At 36.3% G+C, this 7,607-nt stretch overlaps 1 long non-coding RNA gene across 1 annotated transcript; it reads right to left on the bottom strand.

Moving 5' to 3' along the window:
• Positions 1–325: 325 nt before the first annotated feature.
• On the bottom strand, positions 326–7,109 carry LOC137650608 (uncharacterized). Its single transcript, XR_011046002.1, has 2 exons — positions 7,048–7,109; positions 326–616 (listed from the first exon to the last, which is right to left on the bottom strand). It is a non-coding gene; the product is annotated as an uncharacterized lncRNA (long non-coding RNA).
• Between the last annotated feature and the right edge of the window lie 498 nt (positions 7,110–7,607).

The following is a 7,607-nucleotide window of genomic DNA, read 5'->3' as shown; positions in this document are numbered from 1 at the left end:
ATCCTTTTTTATTTTATTTATTTTTTTAAATGTTATTTTAAATGTATTTTTAACAATGCAAATGTAGAGAATTTCTTTAATTACATATTACTAGCGTACTAATCAGCTTTTCATACAAACATCAATCCGACAAATTACTCCCTTAGCGAATGAGGTGGCCACTCATACAGCTTTGAACTGGATTAAATAGGGGGTATTGTCAGGGCTATGCAACTCATTCCTTTGTAGCTGCTTGCTGTGCCGTAACCTACGCCAAACAAGGATGTTCACGGCGATAAATATCATCACCGTGAAACACAAACTAGCCAGTATTATGGGGTGAAGAATCTCTTTGTAAGTCGGCGACAGGTGGTCCTTTTCGGTAAGTTTCATTAAGTGTTTCGCCACACTTCCTTTATAGGGGAGAGGAAGTGCGGGCGTTGTAGAGGTCCACGTGAAATTCGCGAAGTAAGCACGTTCTCTGATGATTGTCCGTAGGCCAGTCACCATGGAATTCGGGGAAGTCCCGATACAGCCATCTGCTGCGACGAAGATGTGGTTGTGGGATGTGGATCCGTCAGGGCATGATATATTGAAGCCGTCCTTGTCGTATCGTATCCACGAGCCATTATTTAGTCTGCAATTGAATTCTTTATTGTCAAAGGGATAAAGCTTATCCAGACAATTTTCACTTGTATGGGAGAGAGCACCGTCTAGCACTATACCTAACTCGCATGAATCCATCAAGTTTTTACGGAATTCAAATGAGTCAGCTGTACATATTTTTCTATCCATTGCGTCTGAACAGTGAGTTAATTGATTTAAGTCTTTAATGACCGTATATGTTTCCTTGTCTGGGGAAATCAATACGTGTCCTGTCAAACTGGATATTACTGGATTTGAGTGATTCGTCATGAAAGTCGGAAATGGTGATATCCTGTAAGATTGCCAGGCATCAGAAGAATCAAAGGGAATTGTAATCCTAATCTTGTTATTATCTACGTTTACTGTAATTAGGCTGTAATAAAATTCTAACCTATGTTCGTCTAACAAAGGAACATAGCCTAGTTTATCCCTAGTGTTCTCCAGAACTAATTTTAAGTAACGTATAGGCAACAAATGGGGCGACAATACACCTTTAGTTGCTAACGTGATAGCTTCTACATAATCCTTGGATTTCTCAATGAAATGTGCAATTCTGTTATGTATGTGATCTATCTTTGAATCATAATACGTTAATGTTGCTAACAAATCCTGTACTTCCATAATTTGAACGATATTATCTGAATGTTCATTTAACAAATCCATAATTTTATTGATTGAAGCTAACTGATCCCTTAGTTCTGACATAATCAATTCATCTTTATGAGTCAAGAACTCAATTTTCTTATTTTGATTACTAATTTTAAGACGATTGGAAAGTCCTAAACCTAAACTTGCAACAGACCCAAAGATGCTTAATGCAGCATAAATGAACGGATTCCGTCTTTCTTTTTGTTCGTGTCCTACAGTCCACATCAAAAGGTCATAAGCCAAAGATCCTGTCTCTCCAGTCTTATTCTTTAAGTCATCAGATAGCATCTCTGCAATTTTTAATGTTGAGCTAAGCAAACTCTTAGTAGTCAAATGAAAATGTCTCCTATGCAACTCATCCAATGATGCAGAAAACCTTGAAATGGCGGTTCTTAAGCTAGTGACATCATTCTCTTGAAGAAAAATTGCTTGCATATGCACTTCGACAATTACGTTGGTTGATGTAATAAAAATGTCTTCTTGTCTTTCAACTATATTTCCATATTTAAAATATATATTCTTAGTCTTAGAACTCATCCCATACGAAAAAAATGTCTGAGCGAACAATATCACTCCCAACAACAAAAAATTCATCTTGGAAACCTGTAACGAGAAAAAACATATGTAATTACTCCTGTATTAAAAAGAAAACTTTTAAATTGAAATTAAAATTTTTCCTCACTTCTTTTTAATTTCTTATGTGAGACAATGGTACTATTCTCTCATCCGTGGGTTGGGCTACATTTTGAATTCTAAACCTATTGGCCGTTAATATTTCCAAAATGTTAAATGGGCCTTCAAACTTAGGTGTTAGTTTATAGTTGAGCCCTTTTCTGACATTGATTTGAATATAGATGTTATCACCCACGGTATATGTTTTAGTTGGTTTCGCTATTTTATCATGATTCCTTTTCATTATGATTTGTGATTCTTCTAAATTCTTTCGAAGGATATCATATCGACTTATACTTGCATTTATACATTCTTTTAAAGGATTTGATAGATTAGTTGTAGGCGTTAATACATGGAAAGGTGTTCTAACTGGGGTACCATACAATGCTTCATGCGGTGACATTTTAATTGATATATGATATGAATGATTCAGAGTACTCAGTGCCGCCGGTATTGCAATATCCCAGTTGGGGTCTGATCCCCCTAGTGTTACCCTTAATATATTTAATATCTTCCTATTTGCTCTTTCCACTAGCCCATTCGACTCTGGGTGATATATCATGGTATTGATCTTCTTTATTTTGAGGAATTCACACAATGAGGTAAGAAAGTGATTATTAAATTCACCACCCGAGTCTGAGATTATCATGTGTGGAATTCCATGTTTACAAATGTAACACTCGTAAAACTTCCTAGCGCATTCAATCGCAGTTTTAGTTTTAAGCGCTATTAGTTCTGTATATCGAGTTAAAGCATCTATAATTACTAAGAGGTGCTTATTCCCTCTGTCTGACTCGTAAAATCCTGTTAACAAATCTAAATGTATTCTTTCAAAGGGTTGATTGGGAACAGGATAAGTTCCTAAGCTAACAGGTGTTTTCGTATGCCCTTTGTTTTCCTGACATGTGCGACAATTAGCTATGTGTCTTTTTATATCTGTAAGCATTGTATGCCAATAAAACAATGATTTGGCTTTCTGTGACATTAATGAGAACCCAGGGTGTCCATGTAATGGATTTGAATGCAACCAATTCAGGACAGTGGAAACAAGTGAGTTTGGTACTACTACCTGGTCGTTAGTTACATGTGGTGTATTGCGGGTTTTCCTTGTCACAGTCCTACACAGAATATTATCTTTGATTACATAATTCTGCTGCTTATACTTTATATATTCTTTTTCTTTATGATTGCCTTTCAAAGCATTTATAATTGTTTCTATTTTCTGATCTTTTCTTTGCTCAGTCTGTAACAATTCAGCACTCCAGCCTAAATCTTCTTGTTCAGATATTGTTTTTACAATAGGCATGGATGTTGATATATCTATTAATTCAGCTAAAGACTCCGTACAAGATGACACGGGGTTGCGTGATAATGCATCCGCAATGATATTTGCTTTCCCAGGTAAATACCCGATTCTTGCGCCAAAATCTTGAATGATTAAATGCCACCGAGTTCGTTTAGGGCTGTGATTGAAGCCTTTAAAGAACTCTGTTAGTGGTTTATGGTCAGTAAGAACCTTAACGGGATAACCGTAAATTATGAACTTAAAATGCACTAGCGAATTAACAATAGCTAGTCCTTCCTTGTCTATTACTGCATATTTACTTTCGGAAGTTCTCAATTTTCGAGAATAGAAAGCTATCGGGAAAAACTGTTTATCATATTGCTGAAGCAATACCCCTCCCACTCCTAAGTCTGAGGCGTCTGTTGCAATGAAGAATTCCTTACCGAAGTCAGGAAATTTTAAGATAGGAGAACTACACAGTTCATCTTTCAAAGTATTAAACGCCTGTTGATGTTGCTCAGACCATATGAAATCTACGCCCTTCTTCGTAAGATCAGTTAAAGGAGCGGCTATTATTGAATAGTTGCGTATAAAACGCCTGTAATATCCACTACAACCCAGAAATTGCTGTATTCCCTTGACATTAGTAGGTATGGGAAAATTACGTATAGCCGACACCTTATCATGGACTACTTTAAGACCTTGGCTTGACACCATGAAACCCAAATATACTAATTCTGTTTTGAAAAATTCACACTTACTAATCTTTACCCTTAAGTTATGTTGTCTTAATCTCTGTAGTACTAGTTCTAACTTACGTAGATGTTCTTCTAAGGTGTTGGAAAAGATTACAAGATCATCCATATAGGCATGCAATATATCCCCTAACAAGTCTCCAAACACTATGTTAATCATTCTTGTAAATGTTATAGGAGCACAACGTAAACCAAAAGGCATCCGTAAAAATTCATAATGTCCCCTGGCTGTGCTGAAGGCTGTGTATGGGATACTATCTTCTTCTAATGATATCTGGTGAAAGCCTTTAAGTAAGTCCAAACTGGTAAAATATTTATTCTGACCTAACAAAGACAAAATATCGTCAGTACATGGCACTGGGAATCGATCAGGGATCGTTTCCTCGTTTAGACGACGAAAGTCGACACAGATACGCCATGTTCGATCTTTTTTCGGTACAACTATTAAAGGAAAATTATAAGGGCTATTTGATTTTCTAATGACTCCTTCCTCTAACATTTTACCTACTTCATCATTTATTTCATTCTGGAATTTCATAGGGAGTCTGTACGAGGGTACATATATAATTTTCTGTTTGTCTTTTAACCTTATTTGATGCTCGATCACATCTGTTTTCCCTAAGGATCCATCCGTAGTGGAAAAGACATCTGTATATTTATTTAAAAGTTCAAAAATTTTCTGCTGAATTTCTTCGTCTTGAATGTCCTTACTGATTTTATTTTTAATAGATCGTAAAAGGGATTCATCCGCAACTGATTGAGAGTGATTGATTTCAGCAACGGTAAGAATACGATGTTTATAAACTTCTACATCCAAGATATGTTGATTTTTGTGAATTACTAAAGTGTTATTTAAATGATTACAGACTTCGATATTACATTGCTGATGTGAGCCTACTGTATAAATAGCTTGTGTGACAGACAATCCGTTGGTTTTCAAAGTATCGGAAAGGATTAATATTTCAGATCCCGGTAGTGTTTTCTTTATTTGCACTATTAAATTCGAAGGTATGTTTGGTTCGATATATTGCGTGCAAGATGATATTACGGGTGAACGAGAATTCTGCTGGGTCGCGTGTATTATTTCTTTATTAGTGAGACAAGTTATTGGTTCTTCAACGTACGTTACGGTTACATTTGTCGTCTCCTTATTATCCAAAACTGACTTTAAAGTACTAGAAGACTTATAGAATTTCCCTTTGATATACACGCCGTGCTTTGCAGGAGCTAAGATAATGTTTTGATTTCCCATAGATGGGTATCCTATAATTACAGCTGGATACATATTAATGTTTTTCACAACAACAAATGTATCGGCAAACGTGCGATTACCGACTCTGAACTGAATATGAGTTATGCCTATGACGTTTAATTCATTATTTCCTATACCTGAAAGTCTGATTCCTGATTTTTCAATCGGAAAGTTCGAAAACAACAAATGATGCGTCTTCAAATCCATAATATTACGTGGACTACCAGAGTCAAAAAATAACGTAAAGGATTTGTGTTCTAAATTTACAGCATATAAGGTTGGCCGTAACTCATTTTGGCTTATTATTGTATGAATTCGTTGCAAATCTACGGGAGCATGCACTGTTTTACTTAATTCGGCCGTGTGTTTCATAGGAAAATCTATTGTCTCACATTTATCTGATAAAACATTAAATTGATTATTCAATACTATTGATGTTGACATAAATGACCTTGACCCAACATCACTCTCTTCCCCTCTAGAGTTAACTATGTGGTATTTGCTTTGTTCTGCACATTCTGAAAATTAGGCTGACTTTGCGAGGTCTGGTTTGACGGCCCAGGCTCAGCGATATTTGAAGAAGTGTTTGTTTGTTTCGGACTCTGAACTGCATTGACATTTTGTTGTTTCTTCTTATTGTTAAAATGAGGATTTTTCTTTTTATTTCCATATGGAACTGACTGTGGAATTGACTGTGTATTTCTAGGATATTGTTGTGTCTTACGCGCGTAACATTGACTATAAGAATGTGATCCTGTGTTGTGAACTGAACAAAATTTCGTTCTACAGTCTGCGCTTATGTGACCTTGACGTTTGCAGTTGTAACACGTCACTCCCGCTACTGGATTATTAATTACGTTCACTGTTTGTGGTTTTGTTTCATTCTTAGCAAAAACTTGAGTTAACACGGGATCGAGATCTGGACACTTGGACATGTGCTTCTTTATCTGTTTATAGACATCCAATTCCGTACTTGCAGGCATTAACTTCTTATCAAAACACCGCACTAAAGCTTCAGGCAACATAAGTGTCATGCAAGTTAAATACATTAATCGTAAAAAATCTTTCACGGAGATATTATCGTTAGTAACCCAAGTGGAATTACCTAAAATGTCCTGATATTCGTTAAGCCTATCAGCTATGAGAGCTGCTCTCTCTACAACATTAAGCCGATTCATAGTGGCTTGATTAAGTGTATTTCGTAACGTTAACACTACATCCAAAGCCTCTTCACCCCCATAGATCGCGCGTAACCTAACTTTGAAATCATCCCAAGTAACTGCTTCCTGAAATGAAACACCTCTTAAATACGCACTCGCATCCCCCTTAGAAAAATCTATAAAACTTTTAGCTTCTTGTAATTGTACAAAAGGATCTACGATTTGTTTGGCATTTAAATGGGCATCAACGGATGAAATCCATGACTCCACATTTTGTGGCAAGAACCCGTTGACACGGCCTTGAAAAGGAAGGATTGCTGACCTGGCATTTACAAGCGTCACAATTGGAGGAGGATTAGCCTGGCCTACACCACTAGGTCCAGGGGTAGGGCTGACAGGAGGAGCCATGACTGCTGTATTCTTTTTTTTTTCTATCTCTTTGACCCCTTTCAATCCTATCAAAATATCTATATGAGTACAGACGCCCACTGCGTAAACGCATATGTATAATAAAATTCCCCCAACTATGTTACTAATCCCAATACATTTCCCCCCAAGAGTTTATGAAAGAAAAAGGAATTAGCACAAAGAAAGAAAAATTCTAAATAAGAATTCGGAGTTTCTTATAACAAAGTTTAGGAATTCACTCACCCCAGTAATATTTGACTAACGACTTGTGACAACTACACTTCACTGCACAAACTGAAATGAATACAAAATCTTTGTACTTAGCTTTATATGTAGTCGAGTCGTCTCTCTCTCTCTCTCTCTTGATGTTTTGTTAGCGATGTCTCGTTCTAGTTTCTTGTAGAATGTAGGTCTTCCTGGATATGTTTTGCAATAGTTGAATGCCAGTCCTTGGGTTTCCTAGGATGTTGATTGAAGATTCTATTTGTATACTAACATATGTTGGTGTTAGCATTTTCGTTGGACTCAGTCAAAATTGTAGATATTTGTAGATAGTTCTGAGTTCTTGAAGATCTTTATCAGGTATTACAGCTTTTATGTTGAAGTCTTGAAGATATATCTCTGGTTTTACAGCTATTTATTTTTGAAGTCTTGAAGATATTTCTCTAATTCTTAGAGTATAACCGCTGTCTTTGAGTTTAAGCGCTGCCACCATTTATTGGTGTGCTACTGTCTTAAGCACACATTTGAGTATGAGTTGTTTTCAGATGTATTTAGATGGTTTATTGAACACATCTTGGTGG

Source organism: Palaemon carinicauda, chromosome 12, assembly GCF_036898095.1.
Source record: "Palaemon carinicauda isolate YSFRI2023 chromosome 12, ASM3689809v2, whole genome shotgun sequence".
In the NCBI taxonomy this organism is placed as follows: domain Eukaryota; kingdom Metazoa; phylum Arthropoda; class Malacostraca; order Decapoda; family Palaemonidae; genus Palaemon; species Palaemon carinicauda.
The sequence above is the reverse complement of the archived record's forward strand: the minus strand, read 5'-3'. Positions and strand labels throughout refer to the sequence as shown.